The sequence below is a fragment of the Triticum aestivum genome, chromosome 4A, assembly GCF_018294505.1.
Source record: "Triticum aestivum cultivar Chinese Spring chromosome 4A, IWGSC CS RefSeq v2.1, whole genome shotgun sequence".
NCBI lineage: Eukaryota > Viridiplantae > Streptophyta > Magnoliopsida > Poales > Poaceae > Triticum > Triticum aestivum.
Genome location: NC_057803.1, coordinates 640,080,671 through 640,105,904, shown reverse-complemented (window position 1 = coordinate 640,105,904; position 25,234 = coordinate 640,080,671). Strand labels below are relative to the sequence as shown.

The following is a 25,234-nucleotide window of genomic DNA, read 5'->3' as shown; positions in this document are numbered from 1 at the left end:
GGGCCCTCTTGATGGAGGTAAAACCCTACGTCCTGCTTGATTAATATTGATGATATGGGTAGTACAAGAGTAGATCTACCACGAGATCAAGGAGGCTAATCCCTAGAAGCTAGCCTATGGTATGATTGTTGTGTATGGAGTTGATTGCCTACGGCCTACAACCCTCCGGTTTATATAGACACCGGATAGGGTTAGGGTTACATAGAGTCGGTTACAATGGTAGGAGATCTTGAATATCCGCATCGCCAAGCTTGTCTTCCACGCCAAGGAAAGTCCCATCCGGACACGGGACGAAGTCTTCAATCTTGTATCTTCATAGTCCAGGAGTCTGGCTGAAGGTATAGTCCAGCTACCCGAACACCCCCTAATCCAGGACTCCCTCAGTAGCCCCTGGACCAGGCTTCAATGACGACGAGTCCGGCACGCAAATTGTCTTCGGCATTGTAAGGCGGGTTCCTCCTCCAAGTCCTTCATAGAAGATTGTAAACACCAAGAGTAGTGTCCGGCTCTGCAAAATAAGCTTCCACATATCGCCATAGATAGAATAATATTAACACAAATCAAAACTGCTGACGTATTCCGTAGTGTGTCATCACACTACGGCCAAGTCCTTTACTCGAATCGTTTTTACTTTTCCACCTCAGCATGTTTTGCGAGGCGGTTTCCTTGGCACGTCTTGTCAAAGCAGAGATCGTGTACCCCCTTTGCGGGATTCTCATCAATACGGACGTGGGTAACCCAACCGCGCCATTTATCACGGCACTTAGGAGACAAGCGAGTTTTACTAGGCCGGCGGGGACGCACAACCGCATCCGCCCATATAAGGGGATAAGGATCCACCTTTTTACCTACGCCTTCTTCCTCCTTTGCCTATCCATCTCCTGCGCACTCGAGCTCCAGCGCCCAAGCCCGCACTTCCCACCTCAACCTTCTCCAGCAATGTCTGGAGCGGGAGGCAAGTGGATGGTCTCCTCCGTCATGGAGGGCCATGTCAAAAATCTAAGGAAGGCCGGATACTTGTCCAAAGACATCATGCACCGACTTCCCGAAGAGGGGCAGCTTCTCCCCACCCCAAGGCCCCATGAGAGGGTAGTATTCCTTCCCCACTTCCTCCGCGGACTGGGTTTTCCACTCCACCCATTTGTCCGGGGGCTCATGTTTTACTATGGCCTGGATGTCCATGATCTGGCCCCGAACTTCGTCCTCAACATCTCGGCGTTTATCATCGTGTGCGAGGCTTTCCTCCGCATCCTCCCCCATTTCGGCCTCTGGCTCAAGACCTTCAACGTCAAGCTCAAGGTGGCGCGCGGTAGCCAGGCGGAGTGCGGAGGCGCCATGGCGGGCAAGATGGCCAACGTCCTATGGCTCGAGGGCTCCTTCGTGGAGACCTTGAAGGGGTGGCAATCGTGGTGGTTTTACATCACTGATCCGCATGATCCGAAATGGATCGCAGCCCCCGAGTTCCGATCCAGACCCCCCACGCGGCTTATGTCCTGGAAAGAGATGGGCCTGTCGTGGGGCGATGAAAAAGAGGTGACTGGTCCCTGGTGAGCAAGCCGATAAAGCTTGTCAATGTAGTCCAGGTTATGCTCATCCGCCGGATCCTCCCGTGTCAACAACGGGACTTTAATCTGTGGGAATTCGATCCGGCGCAGCACCAAACCCTTAATAAGCTCTTCGACACGACGTATGAAGACGGCTGGAAGGTGCTAACCAAAGGCGCCGAGGCTCCCACATCCGCTTCCGAGGACCGCGGATATAGCTCGCAGCGTCACGCTAGCGAGGTAAGCTATTTTCACCTTTTACAGGATGTTAAGTTTTTTCATAGTTTGACTCTATGCGGGATCTAAACTCCCTTACCTTTGACAGGCTTGGCGGGCGAAGTCCGGATCGATTAGTTGTCCGGATCCCTTGCCCGAAGATCCAGCCCCTACTCTCCTAGTGAAGCTGCTGGTTCCGACGCCTTATGTGGTGCCGGAGAAGAAGGCTAAGAAGAAGAAGGCCACGGGGACTCGAAAGAGTGCCCGTAATGTGGTGGTGTCGGACTCGTCATCTAACGAGTCCGAGACGCCCTCCTCCTGTGAAAACGGGGAGGAGGAAGAAGAAAACTCCCCCCCCCCAGCAGAGGGAGGAGAGAAGAGGAAGGCCGCCCCAACGGGGGAGGCCGAGGGGTCTAGGAAAAGGAAGACCCCTCCGCCGGACTACGCCCCCAACGCCAAAGAGGGCAAAGAGGAGTGGCCAAACAGGGCCAAGCATCCAGCGAAATCGTAAGTTCGGATATCAGAATAACTCATGATGTTCCTTTGTTGCACAGTTTTCCCTAATGTCGAACGTAATTATGCAGCCCGCCCCGGGCCGAACTCAACGAGTCGTCGAGCGGCTCCCTGGATTCATCGGACGTGAACTCAGTTCCGCCCGCTGTCTCCCCCCGCACTACGGACGACGCCGAAGTGGCGTCGCAACGAGCTTCGGGGCAGGAGGAGGTGGTCCTGGAGGAGCCACAAGGCGACCTCCCGGACCCCAGGATTAAAGGGGACAAGACCCCCCAAGGCTCCAAGTTCGGCTTTGTGCCGGACACCGCGCTGGAATCTTCAACAGTTCCGGACCGCGGTAGGCGAACTCCTTCCAAGAGGAGCAAGCCTTGTGAGCCGGCGGCCTCCGTCCAACCGGAGGTGCCGGTCAATCTGCTCGAGGTGCTTGACGGGGCCTCCATCGACGAGGAGCACCGTACTATTATGAGTACGGTGATCCAGAAGGTTCAGTCCGCCAAGAGCGGACTGAGTGAAGCTTGCGCTAGCCTCCTAACAGGCTTTGAGGTAAGTAAAAATATGTAAAAACATAACCGCATAGATAGTAGCCCCTGATGCTCTGTTTGGCGTTCAGAAAGAAAAGCCGAATAGAGGATCTATTAAATTTCGTAGGAGTCTAACAAAAAGAGTCAATATGCGTCTGCAGGCTTCGCTGCTATCCACCGCCGCACTGACTGCAGAGGTGGGTGTCCTGAAACAGGACCTCAAGCGGACCGAGCAAGAGCTCGGCCTTGCCAAGCGGCAGCTCGAGGAAAAAGAAGGTAGGAAATACCTTACAGAAAAAGTGTCTATAGAGAGGCTTGATTGCAAAAAATAATAGGATTGCACTGCTTATTATAGGGGCCATGACTGAGGTGGCGACCCTCAAGCAGGCGCTGTCTGAGGGCGAAAAGAAAACGGCCGCGGAGCGCACCGAGTGAGAGAAACTTGGGGCTCAAGTCGGTGAGGTGCAGCAAGAGCTTCAGGCTCTCATGAAAAAACATGAGAGTTTGGAGCTTGAGTGAAAGACCCAAGCGTCCGAGCTCGCGGCGGCCCTTGAGACTGCCAAGTCTGCCAAGGCCGAAGCCCAAAAGGCCCTCCAAGAGTTGGAGGAGATGAAGAAGATAGCAGCGGGTAAGGCATTCTTTATGCAAAGCAGAAATATAAAAGTAAACTACTTGTTACTTACCCGAATCCGGAGTTCTCCAGGGGCATTCGTAGATCTTCCCTGCAGCGTATCCAGCGCCGCCGCATTCTACCGAGCTGAAGAGGGCAGCTCGACGGAGAAGGTGTTCTGGTCTTAGTATGCTGAGGCCGGACACCCTGTGCCCTTGAGCGACCAGCTGAAACAACTGGTCGAGCTCCACAAGGCGGCCGAACAGGCCATGAAGGGCTTCCTAGTTCGGCTGTGGCCCAGAGAGGCCCTGCCTGGGAGCTACTTCGGGCTGGTGCGGCGGCTGGTGGAGGCCTGTCCAAGGCTCGAGGTCATCAAGTGCTCCGTCTGCATCGAAGGTCCCCGTCGGGCCCTTGCCCGTGCAAAGGTGCACTGGGGTAAGCTGGACGGTGAGAAGCTTGTGAAGCACGGGCCACTGTCGGGGAAGGAGCATCGCAAGCCCGCGAACTATTACAAGGATGTTCTTGCGGGTGCCCGCCTTGTGGCGGATGAATGTACCAAGGATGTAATTTTTGAATAAATTCGCTCGTTTTTATCCTGTGCGCTGAAAACTTGTTCATAGGCGCTTAAGCAATGCTTGTTGAATTTAAAATATTATTTTCTGTGCGGCTGTTTATCAAAAAATTGAGAGATGGCCAGTCGTCGGCTTCTGCCCCCATGCCACTAGTGTTGGGGTGTTCGGGATAAACCTGAGCGCTCTTTTTCCCATAGTTGGGTCCTTCGAGGGAGGCGCTCAGCACAACGAACCACGCAATCGGACTATAATGCTTGAACACTCTCACTTAGCCATAGAACTTTATAATTTTAAATTTTGGCGAAGCCCCTAGTTCGGAAGACCGAGTTCGGGGCGCTATCCACGCCTTGGCCGGACAAATCCGGCTCCTCGCTTGAAGCGGCATAAGTCTTTAGGGACTCGAAAAACCTCTCGAACAGCGACCGGTCTCTCGCCTCATCATGATAGTCAGTTTTAGCTTTCTCCACTGAGGTGCTTAACCCAGCTCAACTGGGGCACAATTGCAGTGGTTCTCCTAGTGCTACCTTAGCTGATATAGCGGAACGTAAGGCACCAAAACATAGGAGCCGGGCAAACCCAACTATTGACCCAAATCATGATTCGGAGCCAATGCATATAGTGCTATAAGTTCGGGGTGCCGCACTTGTGAAAGTGTACGGACTTCTCACACCATATTAAAGGGTACTGAAGCCCCTGGCGTAATTGCCGTACCACAGTGTACGGGTGCAATCATGTCATTAATGAACATATATAAAAAAGAGTAATACGGAAAATAGACAAAAGCTATGCATTGTTTATAGAGAGGCTATTTATCAAAGCCGAACGATACAAATAGTGCAGTAAGCAAAAGATATTGGACTATTCAGTATGTCCTGGCCAGGGGCAGGCCGCGGAATTGTATTTAAAACAGGTATACCTCTCGTGACAGAGACCACATGCGAGTTCGATAATGCGGCATGGCTTGTCTGCCTCCCTGGATCTTGCATCATTTGTGCGGCAGTCGAATTGCCGAACAGGTCGTCCGAAGTATGGAGTCCTGAAAGTAAGAAAAAATTAAAAAAAGGAATCCGGCAGCCCCTAGTACGTTTTAAGCCATATTCTGGGCGTGCCGTTATTGTGCCCCTTCCCCTGTGCCCATGGTATTTCAAGGGCGTAGTTATGTATGCGAGATACTGGTTTTGCTATGTCGCGAAGGCTGGGGTTGGGGCCGCTTTGCTACGCTTGCTCAGAGTGTGCCAGGCGGTCCTGCTGTGGGTTACTCCGGGCACGCTTGGCAGTGTCTGGCTTTTTAATGGCCGGACTGGAGAATTGCCTGAGAAGGCTACTTTGTACCTCCGCTACGAGAGCCGCCGTATGCTCCTCCGTATGGAGGGAGCGTTCGGTGTTTCCGTTGACCGTAATTACTCCTCGAGGGCCTGGCATCTTGAGCTTGAGATATGCGTAGTGCGGCACCACATTGAATTTTGCGAATGCAGTTCGTCCGAGCAGGGCGTGATAGCCACTGCAAAACGGGACTATATCGAAGATTAACTCTTCACTTCGGAAATTGTCCGGGGATCCGAAGACCACATCAAGTGTTACTTAGCCTGTATAGTTGGCTTCTACACCTGGTATAACGCCTTTAAAGGTCGTTCTTGTGGGCTTAATCCTTGAGGGACTTATGCCCATTTTCTGCACTGTATCCTGATAAAGCAGGTTCAGGCTACTGCCGCCGTGCATGAGGACTCTTGTGAGATGAAATCCGTCGATGATTGGGTCGAGAACCAATGCGGCGAAGCCGCCATGACGGATGCTAGTGGGATGGTCCCTTCGATCAAAAGTGATCGGGCAGGAGGACCATGAGTTGAACTTTGGGGCGACTGGCTCTATCGCGTATACGTCCCGTAGCGCACACTTCCGCTCCCACTTGGGAATGTGGGTTGCGTATATCATGTTCACCGTCTGCACTTGTGGGGGAAAGCCCTTCTGTCCATTGTTGCTCGGCGGCTTGGGCTCCTCGTCGTCACTGTGCAGCCCCTTGTCTCTGTTTTTGGCCCTTAACTTGCCTGCCTGCTTGAACACCCAACAATCCCTGTTAGTGTGATTGGCTGGCCTTTCGGGGGTGCCATGTATCTGGCACAAGCGATCGAGTATTCGGTCCAAACTGGACGGGCCCTGAGTATTCTTTTTGAATGGCTTTTTCCACTGACCGGATTTATAGCCTTTCAATCTGGCATTGACTGCCATGTCTTCATTGCTGTCGCTGTTAACGCGGCGTTTTTGCTTATTCCGACGTGTCCTGCCACTTTTGTCCTTGGTATCCGAATTACCAGGGTTCTTTGATAAGTTGTTACCGCGAGCTAGCCAGCTGTCTTCTCCCGCGCAAAAGCGGGTCATGAGTGTCGTGAGGGCTGCCATGGATTTCGGCTTTTCCTGTCCCAGGTGCCGGGCAAGCCACTCGTTGCGGATATTATGCTTGAAGGCTGCTAGGGCCTCTGCGTCCAAACAGTCGACTATCTGGTTTTTCTTTGTTAGGAACCGTGTCCAGAATTGTCTGGCCGATTCTTCTGGCTGCTGAATTATGTGGCTTAAGTCATCGGCATCCGGCGGTCGCACGTAAGTGCCCTGGAAGTTGTCGAGGAATGCGGCTTCCAGGTCCTCCCAAGAACCGATTGAGTCTGCTAGCAAGCTGTTAAGCCAATGCCGGGCTGGTCCTTTAAGTTTGAGCGGGAGGTATTTGATGGCGTGTAGATCATCGCCGCGTGCCATGTGGATGTGAAGGAGATAATCCTCGATCCATACCGCCGGGTCTATTGTGCCATTGTATGATTCGATGTTTACGGGTTTGAAACCCTTTGGGATTTTATGATCCATTACTTCATTCGTGAAGCATAGCGGGTGTGCGGCGCCTCTGTACTGGGCTATATCACGACGCAGCTCGGAAGAGCTATGTCTGTTGTGTTCGGCCCGGCCGGATTTGTTGTATCCAGAGTGAAGATCATTGTCACATGCCGTAGGGCGCCTGTGCGATCCGTAGATCGATCTTGTTTGTCTTGCCTTATCCTCCAGTATGTCTCGCAGGTCTGGCGTATTTTCCGGTGCCTTAGTTGAGCGGCGTCAGGGCATGGCTTGGGTGGAGGGCCGAGAGGCCTCTTTGTCGCGGCTGCGAGGTGGCCGGTCTGCCATGTCATGTGCTGGTGATGTAGGTGCTTCCTCCTCTGATCAGGGTAGCGGCCTGCGCTTTGGGTAACTCTTGGAGGCGCGTTCGAGTTCATACTCTTCGACCGCAAGGACTTCAGTCCATCTGTGAGCTAGCAAATCTTTGGTAGCTCTAAGTTGTTGCTGCTTTTTCTTGAGGCTGCTTGCCGTGGCTAAAAGCCTGCGTTTAAAACGCTCTTGTTCGGCGGGGTCTGATGGTATGCCGAATTCGTCGTCATCGAGGCTTGCCTCGTCTTCAGAGGGAGGCGTATAGTTATCATCCTCGACCTCTCGGTCTGCCGCTCTCTCATGAGGGCTGGCTTCTCCATCTTCCTGTGCCGAATCTTGCTGAGGTGGGTGTTCTTCGGTGCTATCCGGGGTAGTATTATCTCCCGTGCCGAAATCACCGTTTTTGTCTTGGCAGGATTTAGAGCGGAGCCGCTGACGCTGGTGCTTTGGCTGTTTCTTGGGGGCGTCATCCCCCACTGTTCCATCGCCATCTCCATCTGTTGGAGTGTCCACCATATATATGTCATATGATGAGGTGGCCTTCCAGCACCCTACAGGTGCTGGTTCCTGTTCATCTCCTACATCGTCGTCCATGCCGTCGATGTCTTCGGAGCTGAAGTCAAGCATGTCGGTTAGATCGTCGACAGTGGCTACAAAGTGGGTGGTGGGTGGGCTTTGAATTTCCTCATCGTCCGTATTCCACCCTCGCTGACCGTAGTCCAGCCAGGGCTCTCCTGATAAAGAGAGAGACTTAAGAGAATTCTGGATGTCGCCAAAAGGCAAATGCTGAAAGATGTCTGCGGCGGTGAACTCCATTATTGGCGCCCAATCGGATTCGATTGGCGGGGGCGCGGGGGGTTCGGAGTCCGGGGGGGAGTCCGGATCCTCGGAGTCACGGGTAGTGCAGAGTGCGGGGCTAGCGTTCGGCTCGATCGCCTCTGAGATTGCAGCCCCTGAGGCAGCATCCAACCGCTGATCCTCGATCGGCGCAATAGGCTCCGAATCAATGGTCGAAACCGATGCGTATGCGGCCTCCAAGGCGCTGTTCGGCGGCAGAGCTATATCATGCCCATCGAGACAGTGCGGCGCGCTTGACCGTGGCTCAAATCCGTCGAAGATCAAGTCCCCGTGGATGTCAACCATGTAGTTTAGGCTTCCAAACTTGACCTGATGGCCAGGGGCGTAGCTTTCGATCTGCTCCAGGTGGCCGAGCGAATTGGCCCGCAGAGCGAAGCCGCCGAAGACGAAGATCTGTCCAGGGAGCAAAGTCTCACCCTAGACTGCATCGTTGTTGATGATCAAAGGAGCCATCGGGCCTAAAGGCGACGACACAGAGGAACTCTCAATGAAAGCACCAATGTCGGTGTCAAAACCGGTGGATCTCGGGTAGTGGGTCCCGAACTGTGCGTCTAGGCCGGATGGTAACAGGAGGCAGGGAACACGATGTTTTGCCCAAGTTTGGGCCCTCTTGATGGAGGTAAAACCCTACGTCCTGCTTGATTAATATTGATGATATGGGTAGTACAAGAGTAGATCTACCACGAGATCAAGGAGGCTAAACCCTAGAAGCTAGCCTATGGTATGATTGTTGTGTATGGAGTTGATTGCCTACGGACTACAACCCTCCGGTTTATATAGACACCGGATAGGGTTAGGGTTACATAGAGTCGATTACAATGGTAGGAGATCGTGAATATCCGCATCGCCAAGCTTGTCTTCCACGCCAAGGAAAGTCCCATCTGGACACGGGATGAAGTCTTCAATCTTGTATCTTCATAGTCCAGGAGTCCGGCTGAAGGTATAGTCCGACTACCCGAACACCTCCTAATCCAGGACTCCCTCAGTCTCTAAGAGGGACTATTTTCTAGTCCCTAAGAGGGACTATTTACACTAAAAAGTCCCTGGAAACAAACACCCCCTACACAAAGTTGAGACACTTATTTTGGAATGGAGGGAGTACATATTTGCTATGATCTATCAATCATTGAGATGCAATAGAATGCATGTTAGTCTCCTTTGTATTTGATGAAATGTTGCAACGGGAAACCTTGGACGCAAGATACATGTAACAGAAGCTGGAAGCTTCATAGCATTGTACTATCTCAGTGATAAATTACAGTACGTACTATACTAGTACTTCCTCCGTTCCTAAATATAAGTCTTTGTAGAGATTTCACCATGAACCACATACGGATGTAAATAGATGCATTTTAAGTGTAGATTCATTCATTTTGTTCAGTATGTAGTCCACCTAGTGGAATCTCTACAAAGACCTATATATTTAGGAATGGAGGGAGTACTATGTAAAGAGTTAGGTGTCGCATGGTGTCTAGAAAATATGGTGATAGTGTGAGGTGGGCCATGTAATCACTGAGCCTGCGTGTTTTCACGACTCTTGCACTACTCCGCCGTAAGAATGGAGAAAATTGTAATCTAGTAGTACCTCCTTTCGCTAAAAGCATGGGACATCCAGCAGTCCTACCACCTCAGTAATAATGACCAATGAGCCGTCAAATCACATAGACCCAGCAGTAAGTTGGATGGACGAAGCAACCATCACTCTTGAATCCGCTTCTCCCTTCAACGCAGGCGCTAGTGAGAGGTCGTGTCCGCTCTGCTCGGGCATGAATGCGGCACTGATTATGTGGAGCGGCGCTAACCGTTTCGGGTGGGAAGCATGCGCGGGCGATGGAGGGGCTTTGGGTGGGACAGGCTAGTCAGGAGCGGGCGTGGCAGATGTCCGCCGGAAACGAGAGGATGCACCGACTCTTGCGGCTAAAATAGTACACTACACACCATCTCTCTATAGGAGTAGGTCGATCTGTCGCTCTCTATAACATACACATGTTGTTAAACACACACACACACACACACAAGTTCATAGAATAGGAAAATCGTGCGAGTGCGAAGCCACAGGAAGTGAGATACAAATGGAGTACGTACAAGTAGCGAAGAGGTGACGAGTATTCCATCAAACCTGGACTGAGGAGTAGTACTCCCACCGTCTAGGTGTTAAGTCATCTTACGGAAATCAGATATTCCCAAAATGTTTAGGCGTCGTCCATTAACTTCGCATCTCAATCCCCTCCCGGCCTCGTTGCTAGCGAGCGTTGTTACTTAGGGAGCGTTTGGATCCTTAGCAAGAACATCTTATAGCATAGCCGGGCAAGGTTAGGCGTTTGGAACTGTTAAAATATGTTAGCTTTTGTGGGCCAGCTAGCGTGGGTGGGCTAGAAAAACCTTGCTAGCTCAGGAGAGCCAGATCGGCTCGCTTCCGATGGCAAACTTCACGTAGTAGTAACATAGACTAGTATCATATGCATGTTACTAGTCCATGTTACTCACCACTATGACCAGCCTAAGCAATGTAACCTCCCCTAGAAACCCAATGCATGGAGCGCAACTACGCGTTGATCAGTCAATAAATCAGAGTCGGCTTGCATGCGAGTTAATACGTGGGCCTGCATGGTAGCTAAAACGGCATCTCTTAGTTGTTTGGATTAATTGTTGCATTCATAGACAGAAATCAAGGCTTTGATTGGAGGAATGACCGGTCAAGTTTCTCCTCCTCCAAACTGCTTGCACCTTGGTCCCGCTGCACCTTCTAACGTGACTTATTACACCTAGACGGAGGGAGTCATACGAGATACGGTGGCACACTAACTTAGGTCAAATACAAGTGCCCAAAATTGTGTGCATGTTATAATAAGGATTCACTTAAAATAGTACGTGAGTGAACAGAGGTATCAATTGGATAGTGTTCTCGAGCAGTAGCAAGATGTGTGAGCTAAGATACACCGCTGGCGCTTTTAATTTTTCTTATTAATTTGTTTGTTTCACCCTCTGACTGGTGGGACCCAACATACTACGTGGAGAGAGGTAAGGTGACTAAGGCTGCATTATTTCTGCACCACTGTGGATAGTCTTACCACCAAAGCCACATGACACGATTATGATTTAAATCCCAGTGACTCCCACACAAAAAAAACACAGCATGCTTGTCACACGAATGCAGGAATGTATAAAAGGTTATTTTCCTCTCGTTGAACATAATGGGAGGGTTGTGTAGCTGGTTAGCCTGTTCTCTCATCAAACTTGAGGTCTCGGGTTTGATAACTACACTTGAGCATAATTCATGCCAGGAGGATTCTTTGAATGCTCAAAATGGATGGATATGGAGCTATACAATCAGTTGCAGCCTCGGCGCTTGTTTTCTAGGGTTTGCACTCTTCACACTCTCTCGAGTATATATATACACACTGGAGCCTCAGCGCTTGTAGTTGCTCTATTCACACTCTCTCTCCCTCTCCAGATCTAAACAAGACTTCGTTGGACTCTCTCTCTCCCCTCACTACTGGCCTACTTGTAGTTGCTCTCTTCACACTCTCTCACCCTCTCTAGATCTAAATAAGACTATGTTGGCCTCTTTCTCTCCCCTCACTGCTGGTCAAAGAGCCGGCATGATCTGTCTGCCGGGAAGGGAAGGAGGCTTAACGCTGCCGCCGTCGGCGAGGGAGGGAATCCACTACCGGCGCAGCTGTTCCGGTTCACCCAGCGGCGGCGCGGGAGGGCCTCCGACCCCTTCTTCTTCGCCGTCGTACATAGTGTGGGCCGAACGACCTTCGGTCGCCCACCTAACCACACCCCAAGAACCTTAAGGTATAATTTACTTATTCCACATGCATTGCTCTAGCTGCATGTGGGATTTTTCTGCTTCTGCACTCGAATCTAGGTGTTGGATCAAATAGGAAAGTAGTGGGGAAAGTTGTATACCATGAATCTAGGACATGGGAAAAGTTGTATAGCATGAATCTAGGACGTGGTTCAAAAAGGAAAGGAAGGGGGAAGTAGTGGGAAAGGTGTATTGCATGAATCTAAGACGTGGTTCAAAGAGGAAAGGAATGGGGGAAAGTAGTGTGGAAAGTTGTATAGCATAAATCTAGGACGTGGTTCAAAGAGGAAAGGAAGGGGAAAAATACTACTATAGAATGGCTATCCAGCACCTACGTTGGTCGAAAAGGGAAAACAATGACAAACACAGTACACACATCTCGAATGAATTGATCTTTTGTTTTGTTTTGGGGGCAAGGCTATAGAGTTTGAGCAGGACTAGATTTGCTGCGCTCACATAGGGAAAGGTGTCTAAAGATAACAAAACTAGGACCAACACAAATATGCTCTTTGGTTGTTTGTTCTTTGTTGCAGCAGACTGTGCATCACCCCAGTACATCGGTAGATCCACATGGTGCTGGTGCATCCACTGCCCCGTGCAACTCTTTAGCTGTTGTTAATCTAAGGCCTTGTTTGGTTAAAAACTCCCTAGGCCCTACCTGCTTGGTTCCAGGGACTAAACATGGAGTAGAGGTTATTAAATGACATGCTAAAAGACCATGTTACCCCTAGTAATGAACTAATAGAGACAAGGTGCGATGCGTAGCAGGGTCTTCTTTCTTTAGTCCCAAATGTCCACTTTTAGTCCCTAAAAGTCTCTCATGTTTGGTTTAGATGGGAGTGACACGGAGTTTTTTTAGTCCCTCCACTAAAATGTCCCTGTAAACAAACACCCTCTAATAATGCCACTGGAAAATTGATGCAATGCTATAGTTAAAAGCAAATTACATGTTTAATGAATTTTATTATTAATATAATCTCTTTGTTAATATTAATCAATGCCACCGTTTGAGAAATGCTATTGTCTTGATTTGTTTCCCATTCGGATAAGGTAGATGCTTATTTTTGTTAGCTTCTGTGTCATCCACCGTTATTGACTACTAGTTGTTTCCTTTGCACCTCTGTGTAAACAAGGTTATCTACTTCACCTTGTTGCCATTGTGACCTTTTGTTGCACTGCACAAAACACTTTTGTTTTAAGAATGTTTTGTGCAGTTCAACCAAAATGTCACACTGACAACGTTGCTTGATTGCTTGATCTTAGTGGAACTGCACAAGAGGAGATCTTACTTCCTATCCGTGTTGGCAAATTTGGTTGAGATCTTCTTCTTGTTAGTTGTTTGAATTCCGTATCATGAGAGGTCAGTGCTAGCCTTCTTTCACATGATTCTGCAGTGTGCTTTCATATGTTGTGCTACTTGTACGGTAATGTTGCTTGATTTTAGTGAACTGCACAAATGGAGACAAGACTTCCAATCTGTATGTGCACCGTAATATCCCACTGAGGTAAGATAAGGATATTTGACAACTGTTGGCCTGTATTTTGCCACTTTCATCCGAAAATTAATGTCATTGTTTAGTGCTATACTTGTGCAACCTAATTGACATGCTAATTCTTACATTGAAGGCGAAGATTGTCTGTTATTGAACCAAGTGGTGAAGGGGAAGAACAAGCGGAAGAAAAAAATCAACTCCCGGTGCTGTAATGAAGCACTGGAACTGTGGTGACATAAGTAATGATATAGTTTTGCATCAAAATTTATTGCTATATCTGGAACGAGCAATTGTAATACGTAATTATCTCTACTTGTGCAAATAGGGATCTTCTTTGAAGATACCATATATTTTAGTGGAACTGCACAAGAAGATGTTGGAAACATTAAACTAATCAAGGAGTATATAGTAAGCATGGACACCACAGTAAATAGCAATAGATGGTTCCGGAGAAATGCTTCATCTGTATGCTCTACACAATAAGCCTCATGACAAAGGTTGGTACCCGCCCACTGATTTCATCCATATGATTGAGCTTTGTCATCTCTATTGGTGTTGTGCTACTGTTTAGATACTGTCATGAAAAAGTGGTATTGTCCTTGAGAAGTGCTTCATCTGTGATGTTTTAAAAATTTCCTTTCCTTTTTTCGAGCAAATAGGGATGCTAGCATTTAGTTGTCCTCTTGTCTTTGCACAACAGGATCAACTTCCTCTGAAGAAGAATATGGAGTACGTGAAGTGACTAGTTCCGATTATGCTAGGATGAAGAAGCCATGTCTATCTTCTCATCAGAAGGAGCAATTGAAGGATGGTTACATTACTCCCCACAAGACCAAACTAACTTCAGCTCAGAAGGACTGACAAATCTCCATCTTTTTGCTGTGATGCGCGAGTACAATGTTGTTCTAGGATTCTTTGATACATGGTCGGATTTCATATAAACATCAAGAAAATGGAGATTTGTCAGTCCTTATGCCAGTGATACAAGAATTCGAACTAATCGAAATAAATTCATTCATACATGGTCGGGTTTCATATAAACATGTCGGATTTCATTACATTCCATACATTCTTCAACTAAAAAGGGGTGCGCTAGATGTATAATTAATTAACCGAAGCTACCCACCTGTGTCCGGTAGCATACAACTGAAGTGCTCAAGTTCTCTAGCAAATGACTGTATCTCATGAGCTTGCTCAACCACGGAGCGGTCTTCAATCATCCTGTAAACATAGGATTGCTCCATTATGTCCAGCTCGATCAGTGCCAGCAACCGGAGAGTAGTAGCGGTAGCCTTACTTGGACCCGAGCGGCGGCGACCTACCGTGTTCTACTCTTCCTCGTTTTCTATGTGGCGCGGCCTCGTTGGTAGCAGGGCGGGTGTCGGTGTCGAAACCGGCGGATCTCGGGTAGGCGGTCCCGAACTGTGCGTCTAGGCCGGATGGTAACAGGAGGTAGGGACATGATGTTTTACCCAGGTTCGGGCCCTCTTGATGGAGGTAAAACCCTACGTCCTGCTTGATTGATATTGATGATATGGGTAGTACCAGAGTAGATCTACCACAAGATCGGAGAGGCTAAACCCTAGAAGCTAGCCTATGGTATGATTGTTGTTCGTCCTATGGACTAAAACCCTCTGGTTTATATAGACACCGGAGAGGGCTAGGGTTACACAGAGTCGGTTACAATGGTAGGAGATCTACATATCCGTATCGCCAAGCTTGCCTTCCACGCCAAGGAAAGTCCCTTCCAAACATGGGACGAAGTCTTCAATCTTGTATCTTCATAGTCCAGGAGTCCGGCCGAAGGTATAGTCCGGCTATCCGGACACTCCCTAATCCAGGACTCCCTCAGTAGCCCCTGAACCAGGCTTGAATGACGATGAGTCTGGCGCACAGATTGTCTTCGGCAATGCAAGGTGGGTTCCTCCTCCAAGTACTTCATAGAATATTTTGAACACAAAGGAGTGTCCGGCTCTGCAAAATAAGTTTCCACATATTGCCATAAAGAGAATAATATTTACACAAATCTAATCTGCTGACGTATTCCATAGCATGACATCACACTACGACCAAGTCTATATTCGAATCATTTTACTGTACCAACTCAGCACGTTTAGCGAGGCGGTTTCCTTGGCATGTCTTGTTAAAGCAGAGATCATGTCCCCTTATTCCGGGATTCTCATCAATACAGGTGTGGGTAACCCAACCGCGCCATTGACTATGGCGCTTGGGAGATAAGCGAGTTTTACCAGGCTGGTGGGGGTGCATAGTCGCGTCCATCCATATAAGGGGATAAGGATCCACCTTTTCATCCACGCCTTCTTCCTCCTTTGCCTATCCATTTCCGCGCACTCGAGCTCCAGTGCCCAAGTCCGCACACCCCACCTCAACCTTCTCCAGCCATGTCCGGAGCGGGAGGCAAGTGGATGGTCTCCTCCATCATGGAGGGACACATCAAAAGACTGAGGAAGGCCGGATACTTGTCTAATGACATTGCGCACCGGCTTCCCGAAGAGGGGCAGCTCATCCCCACCCCTAGGCTTTACAGAGGGTGGTGTTCCTCCCCCATTTCCTCCATGGACTGGGCTTCCCTCTCCACCCATTTTTCCGGGGGCTCATGTTCTACTATGGCCTGGATTTCCACGATCTGACCCTGAACTTTTCCCTCAATATCTTGGCGTTTATCGTCGTGTGCGAGGCTTTCTTCTGCATCCGCCCCCATTTTGGCCTATGGCTCAAGACTTTCAATGTCAAACCGAAGGTGGTCCGCGGCACCCAGGCAGAGTGCGGAGGTGCCATGGTGGGCAAGATGTCCAACGTCCTATGGCTCGAGGGCTCCTTCGTGGAGTCCCTAAAGGGGTGGAAATCGGGGTGGTTTTACATCACCGAGCCGCGCGACCCTGAATGGGTCGCAGCCCCCGAGTTCCGATCCGGACCCCCTACGCGGCTCACCTCCTGGAAAGAGACGTGCCTGTCGTGGGGTAAAGAAGGAGAGTTGACCGGACTCCAAACATGCGTCCAAACCCTGGCGGACAAGAAGCTCAAATTTGTCAACGTAGTCCAGGTTATGCTCATCCGCCGGATCCTCCCGTGTCAACAACGGGCTTTCAACCTGTGGGAGTTCGACCCGGTGCAACACCGAACTCTGAGCAGGCTCTTTGACACGACGTACGAAGATGCCTGGAAGGTGCTTTTCAAGGGCGCCGAGGCCCCCGCATCCGCTACCGAGGATCGCGGATTCAGCACGCAGCGTCGCGCTCGTGCGGTAAGCTGTTTTTACCTTTTACAAGGTATTAATTTTTCATAGTTTGACTCCATGCGGGATCTAAGCTCCCTTACCTTTGACAGGATTGGCAGGAGACTTCCGGATAGATCAACTGTCCCGCTCCTTTGCCCGAAGTCCCAGCGGACGCTCGCTTGGCGAAGCTGCTGGTTCCGGCACCCTATGTGGTGCGGGAGAAGAAGGCCAAGAAGAAGGCCACGGGGACTCGAAAGAGTGCCCAGCGCCAGGAGGTGTCAGATTCATAATCCGACGACTCCAAGGCGCACTCCTCCCATGAAGACGAGGAGGAAGAAGAGACCTCGCCCCCTCCAGCGGGGGGAGGGAAGAAAAGGAAGGCCGCCCCAACTGGGATCGTAAGTATCCGAATACCAGAGTGATTCATAGTATTCCCCCATTGCACAGCTTTTCCTTACGTTGAACATGTCTATGTAGTCCGCCCAAGGCCGGGCTCGATGAGTCGTCGAGCGGCTCCCTGGATTCGTCGGATATGAATTCGCTTCTGGCGGCTACCTCCCCCTACCCTACGGACGACACCGAGGTGGCGTCCCACCAGGTTCCAAGCTAAGAGGAGGTGGTCCTGGAGGCGGCACAAGGCGACCTCCCAGACTCCAGGCGTGAAGGGGATAGAACCCCCAAGGGTTCTAAGTCCGGCTTTGAGCCGGACACCGCGCCGGAACCTTCCACGGTTCCGGACTCTGGTAGGCAGCCTCCTTCCAAGAGGAGCAAGCCTACCGAGCCGGTGACCTCCGTCCAACTGGAGGCACCGGACAATTTGTCGGAGGTGCTTAAAGGCGCCTCCATCGACGAGGAGCACCGCACTATTATGAGTGCGGTGATCGAGAAGGTTTAGTCCGCCAAGAGCAGACTGACTGAAGCCTGTGCCAGCCTTCTAACAGGCTTTGAGGTAAGTAAGGAATATGTAAAAACATATTGCATACACAGTAGCCCCTGATGCTCTGTTTGGCGTTCGGAAAGAAAAGCCGAATAGAGGATCTAATAACATTCGCAGGAGTCTAACAAAGTAAGTCAATATGCGTATGCAGGCTTCGCTGCTAGCATCCGCCGCACTGACAGTGGAGGTGGGCACGCTGAAGCAGAACCTCGAGCGGTCCGAGCAAGAGCTCGGCCTAGCCAAGCAGCAGCTCGAGGAGAAGGAAGGTAAGAAATACCTTATTGAAATATGTGAAAGGTGCAATTGTAAAAAGTGACAAGATTAATGCGGCTATTGTAGGGGCCACAACTGAGGTGGCGACCCTTAAGAAAGCGCTGTCCAAGGCCGAGAAGAGGGCGGCCACGGAGCGCACCGAGCGGGAGAAGCATGAGACACAGGTTGGCGAGGTGCGGCAAGAGCTCCAGGCTCTCATGAAAAAACATGAGAGTTTGGAGCTTGACCCGAAGACGCGAGAGTCTGAGCTCGCGGCAGCCATTGGAGATGCTAAGTCTGCCAAGGACGAAGCCCAGAAGGCCCTCTAGGAGGTTGAGGCAATAAAAAAGATAGCGGCGGGTAAGGCATTCTTTATGCAAAGCAAGCACGTAAAAGTGAATTACTTGTTACTTACCCGAATCCGGAGCTCTCCAGGAGCATTCGCAGACTTGCCCCGTAGCATCTTGGATGCCGCCTCCTTCTATCGAGCCGAGGAGGGAAGCTCGACGGAGAAGGTGTTCTGGTCTCAGTATGCTGAGGCCGAACACCCTGTGCCCTTAAGCGACCAGCTGAAACAGCTGGTCGAGCTCCATAAGGTGGCCGAACAGGCCATGAAGGGCCTCATAGTCCGGCTGTGGCCTGGAGAGGCCATGCCTGGGAGCTACTTCAGGCTGGTGAGCCGGCTGGTGGAGGCCTGTCCAAGGCTCGAAGTCATCAAGCGCTCCGTATGCATCGAGGGTGACCGTAGGGCGCTTGCCCGTGCGAAGGTGCACTGGGGCAAGCTGGATGCTGAGAAGCTTGTGAAGGACGGGCCACCGCCGGGCAAGGAGCATCGCAAGCCCGAGATGTATTATGAGGGTGTTCTGAAGGGTGCCCGCCTTGTGGCGGATGAATGTTCCATGGATGTAATTTTTCAGTAAACTCGCTCGTTTTGTCCTGTGCGCTGAAAATTTATTCATGTGTGCTAAGCAATGCTTTTTGAATTTAAAATATTACCTTCTGTGCAGTCGTTTATCAAATTTGAGAGAAGGCGAGTCGTCGGCTTCTGCCCCCATGGCACGAGTGCTGCGGTGTTCGGGATAAACATGAGCGCTCTTTTTCCCATTCTTGGGTCCTTCGAGGGAGGCGCTCAACACAACGAACAAGGCAATCGGACTATAATGCTTGAACACTCTCACTTAGCCATAGAATTCTATAATTTTAAATTTCGGCGAAGCCCCTAGTGTTCGGAAGACCGAGTTCGGGGCGCTATCCACGCCTAGGCCGGACAAAGCCTACTCCTCGCTCGAAGCGGCATAAGTCTTTAGGGACTCGAAAACCTCTCGAACAGCGACCAGCTCTCGCCTCATCATGACGGTCAGTTTTAGCTTTCTCTACTGAGGTGCTTAGCCCAGCTCAACTGGGGCACAATCGCAGTAGTTCTCCTAGTGCTACCTTAGCCGATATAACGGAACATAAGGTACCAAAACATAGGAGCCGGGCAAACCCAACTATTGACCCAAGACATGATTCGGAGCTGATGCATATAATGCTATAAGTTTGGGGTGTCGCACTTGTGAAAGTGTTCGGACTTCTCACACCGTATTGTGGGGTACTTAAGCCCCTGGCGTATTGGCCGTACCAAAGTGTACGGGTGCAACATGTCATTAATGAACATATATTCATAAAAAAAAGTAATGCAATAATAGACGGAAGCTATGAAAAAAGCTGCGATCAAAGCAGAATGATACAAATAGTGCAATAAGCAAAAGATGACACTATTTAACATGTCCTTTACAGGGGCGAGCTGCGGAATGGTATTTGAAACAGGTATACTGCTCGTTATAGAGACCACCTTAGAGTTCCATAGTGCGGCGTAGCTTTCTGCTACCCTGGTTGTATCGTTTGTGCGGCATTTGTACTGCCGGACAAGCCTTCCGAAGAATGGAGTCCTGAAAATAAGAGAAAATTAAGAAATCGGCAGCCCCTAGTGCGGTTTAAGCCGCGTTTCGGGCGTGCCGTGATGGTGCCCCTCTGCCTGTGCCCATGGTATTTCCAAAGCATAGTTATGTACGCGCAACACTGGTTTTGCAAGTTCGCGAGGGCTGGGGTTGGGGCCGCATTTCTATGCTTACTTGGAACGTGCCAGGCGGTCTTGTTGTAGGTTACTCCAGGCGTGCTTGACGGTGTCCAGACGTTTAATGGCCGGACTGGAGAATTGCCTTGAGAGGCTGCTTTGTACTTCCGCTGCGATAGCCGCCGTATGCTCCTACACCTGGTATGACGCCTTTAAAGGTCGTTCTAGTGGGTTTAATCGTCGAGGGATTGATGCCCATTTTCCGCACTGTATCCTGGTAAAGCAGGTTCAGTCTGCTGCTGCCGTCCATAAGGACTCTAGTGAGGTGAAATCCGTCAAATAATTGAGTCTAGAACCAATGCAGCGAATCCGCCATGACGGATGCTAGTGGGGTGGTCCCTTCGATCAAAAGTGATCGGGCAGGAAGACCATGGGTTAAACTTTGGGGCGACTGGCTCCATCGCATATATGTCCCTTAGCGCACGCTTCCGCTCCCTCTTGGGGACGAGGGTTGCGTATATCATGTTCACCGTCCGCACTTGTAGGGGAAAACCTTTCTGTCCACTGTTGTTCGGCGGCCGGGGCTCCTTCTCGTCATCGCTATGCAACCCCTTGTCTCTGCTTTCGGCATTTAACTTGCCTGCCTGCTTGAACACCCAACAATCCCTGTTGCTGAGATTGGCTGGTTTTTCGGGGGTGCCATCTATTTGGCATGAGCGGTCGAGTATTCGGTCCAAACTGGACGGGCCCAGAGTATTTCTTTTGAATGGTTTTTCCGCTGACCGGGTTTAGAGCCTCTGAATCAGGCATTAACTGCCGTATCCTCACCATTGTCGCCGTTAATGCGGCGCCTTTGCTTGCTGCGACACGACCTGCCACTGCTGTCCTTGGTATCCGAATTACCAGGGCTCTTGGTCATGTTATTGCTGCAAGCTAGCCAGCTGTCTTCTCCCATGCAAAAGCAGGTCATAAGTGTCGTGAAGGCTGCCATAGATTTCGGCTTTTCCTGACCTGGGTGCCATGCAAGCCACTCGTCGCAGATGTTATGCTTGAAGGCTGCTAGGGCATCTGCGTCCGGACAGTCGACAATTTGATTTTTCTTGGTTAGGAACCGTGTCCAGAATTGTCTGGCCGATTCCTCTGGCTGCTGAATTATGTGGCTTAGGTCATCGGCGTCTGGTGGTCGCACATAAGTGCCCTGGAAATTGTCGAGGAATGCGGCTTCCAGGTCCTCCCAACAACCAATTGATTCTGCTGGCAAGCTGTTAAGCCAATGCCAAGCTGGTCCTCTAAGCTTGAGTGGGAGGTATTTGATGGCGTGTAGGTCATCACCGCGGGCCATGTGGATATGAAGGAGATAGTCCTCAATCCATACCGCAGGATCTGTTGTGCCATCGTATGATTTGATGTTCACGGGTTTGAAACCCTCAGTGATTTGATGATCCATTACTTCATCTGTGAAGCATAGTGGGTGTGCGGCGCCTCTGTGTTGGGCTATATCACGACGCAGCTCAAACAAGCTTTGTCTACTGTGTTCGGCCCGGCTAGATTTACTGTATCCAGCGTGACGAGTACCATCTCGTGCCATGGGGCGCCCACGTGATCCGTAGATCGATCTTGTTTGCCTTGCCTTGTCCTCCAATATATCTCACAGGTCTGGCGCATTTTCCCATGCCTTGGTACTTTTTGAGTGGCGCCGGTGTGCGGCTTGAGTGGAGGGCCGAGAGGCCTCTCTGTCGCGGCCACGGGGTGGCCGGTCGGCCGCATCATGCGCTGGTGATGTAGGTTTAGGTGCTTCCTCCTCTAATTGGGGTAGCAACCTGCACTTTGGGTAGCTCTCTGAGGGGCGTTCGAGTTCATACTCTTCGGCCCACCGAGGACTTCAGTCCATCTGTCGGCTAGCAAATCTTGATCACCTCTAAGCTGTTGTTGTTTTTTTAGGCTGCTCGTCGTGGCCATAAGCCTGTGTTTGAAACGCTCTTGTTCGACGGGATCCTCCGGCACAACAAATTCATCGTCGTCGAGGCTTGCCTCGTCTTCGGAGGGAGGTATGTAATTATCGTCCTCGACCTCTCTGTCTGTCGCTCTCTCATGAGGGCTGGCTTCTCCGTCCTCCTGTGCTGAATCTTGCTGGAGGTGGTTGTCTTCGGTACTGCCCGGGGTGTTATTATATCCCGTGCCGGAATCACCATTTTTTTCTTTGGCGGGATTTAGAGCGGCGCCGCTGACGCCGGCGCTTAGGCTGCTTCTTGGAGGGGTCATCCTCCGCTGTTCCATCGCCATTGCCTTCTTTTGGGGTGTCCACCATGGATATATCATACGACGAGGTGGCTTTCTAGCGCCCTATAGGCGCTGGTTCTTGATCATCTCCTTCATCGGTGTCCATACCGTCGATGTCTTCGGAGTCGAAGTCGAGCATGTCGGTTAAATCATCGACAGTGGCTACGCAGTGGGTGGCGGCTGGGCTCTGAATTTCTTCATCATCCGCATCCCAACCATGCTGACCATAGTCCGGCCAGGGCTCTCCTGATAAAGAGAGAGACTTTAGTGAATTCAGAATATCACCGAAGGGCGAGTGCTGAAAGATGTCCGCGGTGGTGAACTCCATGATCGGCGCCCAATCGGGTTCGATTGGTAGGGGCGCGGAGGGCTCGGAGTCAGGAGAGGAGTCCGGCTCCTTGGAGTCACGGGCTTCACAGAGAATAGGGCTGGTGTTCGGCTCGATCGCCGTAAAGATTGCAGCCCCCGAGGCGGTGTCTAATCACCCATCCTCGATTGGTGTGGTCGGCTCCGAGCTAGGGGTCGGAGCGGACACAGGTGCGGCCTCCAGGGCACTGTTCGGCGGCAGAGCTAGATCATGCCCATCGTGACAGTGCGGCACGCTCGGCTGTGGCTCGAATCCGTCGAAGATCAGGTCTCCGCGGATTTTGGCCGCGTAGTTCAAACTTCCAAATCTGACCTGATGGCCAGGGGCGTAGCTTTCGATCTGCGCCAGATGACCAAGCGAATTGCCCGCAGTGCAAAGCCACCGAATACGAAGATCTGTCCGGGGAGAAAAGTATCACACTGGATCGCGTCGTTGTTGATGATCGGAGAAGCCATCAGGCCTAAAAGTGACGACAGAAAGGAACTCTCAATGAAAGCACCAATGTCGGTGTCGAAACCGGCGGATCTCGGTTAGGGGGTCCCGAACTATGCGTCTAGGCCGGATGGTAACAAGAGGCAGGGGACACGATGTTTTACCCAGGTTTGGGCCCTCTTGATGGAGGTAAAACCCTATGTCCTGTTTGATTGATATTGATGATATGGGTAGTACAAGAGTAGATCTACCACGGGATTGGAGAGGCTAAACCCTAGAAGCTAGCCTATGGTATGATTGTTGTTCATCCTATGGACTAAAACCCTCCGGTTTATGTAGACACCGGAGAGGGCTAGGGTTACACAGAGTCGGTTACAATGGTAGGAGATCTACATATCCGTATCGCCAAGCTTGCCTTCCATGCCAAGGAAAGTCCCTTCCGGACATGGGACGAAGTCTTCAATCTTGTATCTTCATAGTCCAGGAGTCCGGCCGAAGGTATAGTCCGGCTATTCGGACACCCCCTAATCCAGGACTCCCTCAGCGGGGCCTCGGCGGAGCCGGCGATGTCCTCGGTCTTCTTGCCGGCGGGCGGCACCTCTACGGAGCGAGGGAAGTCCTCCCCCTCACTGCTGGTAGGGTGGGCCTCGGCAGAGCCGGCGGTGTCCTCTGGCTCGTTGTTGGCGCCGTGGGGCCTCAGCGGAGCCGGCGGTGGTCTCTGCCTCGTTGTTGGCGCCTCGGGGCCTCGGCGAAGCAGGGCCTCATCGACGCCAGCAAAGCGGGGACTCGTCTGAGCCCGCATTGACCTCTGCCTCATCCTTGGTCTCGCCAAACAGCGCCTCACCCGCTTCATCGCCCTCTTTGTAGGCTGTCGCAGCCTCTGCCACCCGCATGCGGTACCAACAGCGCTCGAGGCAGCCCTCGCGGGCGGAGCGGTATGAGTGGAGCAGCGCCTCCTGCTCTGCCCTCTTCACGGCGATCTGCTCCTTCACCTGCAGGTGCTCCTAGAGGAGATGGTGGTTGTAGGCGGCATCGGCCTGCGCCTCCCGGAACTCCTCCTCATGGTTCTGCCTCACCGTGTCCATATATTGGGCACGGGCCTCACCGATGGTCATGGTGCAATGCACTGGCGAGGATGGCGCGGAGGAGGGGGTTGGCGCCGGATCATCGACTACCATGTTCTCCATTGGGACGTTCTCATCCTCCGGCTACCTGCTGGCCAGCCAGTCGGCAGCAATGGCTGCCATCTCCTTGTGGTCCGTTGTCCGCCTGTCGGGGGTTTGGTGCGACATATGCCAACGGATGGCTTATCATGGTGGGGGCGAGTAGAACGTCGCCGGTGCCTGGAAAAGGGATGAGGTGAAGACATGCACGCCGGTGAATCTTACCCAGCTTCGGTGCTCTCTGGGGAGATAATACCCCTACTGCTGCTCTGCGGGGTCTCCGCATGATCACTATGGCCAAAGTGTTTACACGGTTGCTCCTTCAGCTGTTTTCTGGTGGTAGGAGAGGGCAAGGCTAGCTCTCTCCCTTCTATATTATCTGGTCTAGAGCTAGTGGGTTCCAACCCTTTGCATGGGTTCCCTAGGGGGTTTATATAGCCTACCCCCAGGGGTACAAAGGTAATCCGGCTGGGCGCGGGCCCAGACGTCAGTGTCTCTGGCCTCCATCTTCTCTGCCGACCGCTAGGGCCCGCCAACTAGCGGGCCCCGCTGACTAGCCGGGTACGGAGCCGACAGCCCATGTCCACCGCTGGCGGGTCTTGCCGGCTGCTGCTTACTGTAGCCATGCTTCTGATGACGCGGGCTTGATTATGAGGTCATGGCAACAGCCCCGCCGCCCGGCAGGCGATCACTGTTGCTTCTCCCCATCACATCTTGATTAATGGCGCGTGGGCCCCAGGGGAGGGCTCGGCCGACTCCCTCGGGCCGACTCCCTACGGGTCCGACTGGTGGTTCTCCTGCCGTCTCCCGAGGTCTCACTGACTGGTGGGGCCTGCTGCCTCCAGGACGTACAGACAAGCCGTCGTGGGTGCAGGATTCGGCCTCGCGGTGCTGATGTCAGGGCCGACATGGCAACAGTGCCACGCCGCACAGAGATCTTTCGGGGTACGGCGTGATGTGGCCATGCCTACCCTTGGTGAGGGGCGGGGTGGGCTTCACTGTAGCCATGCCCCTGCCTCGTCCCCTTTGCTGAGGTCATGGGGTTTGTTGGAGTCACATGCCGACTCCCCAAAGCCGGCTTCTCTAGAAGTCGTCCCTGGGACTCGGCCGTGAGAGGGCAGTCGGCCGTCTTGCCGTCGACTCCTCAGGAGGCGGCTCTTCGTCCTGGGGTCTTTGAGGGGA

General features: G+C 51.6%; 1 pseudogene; it reads left to right on the top strand.

The window, feature by feature from the left end:
- Nucleotides 1-939: 939 nt before the first annotated feature.
- Nucleotides 940-25,234, top strand: part of LOC123084169 (uncharacterized) — a 159,755-nt pseudogene continuing 135,460 nt past the window's right edge.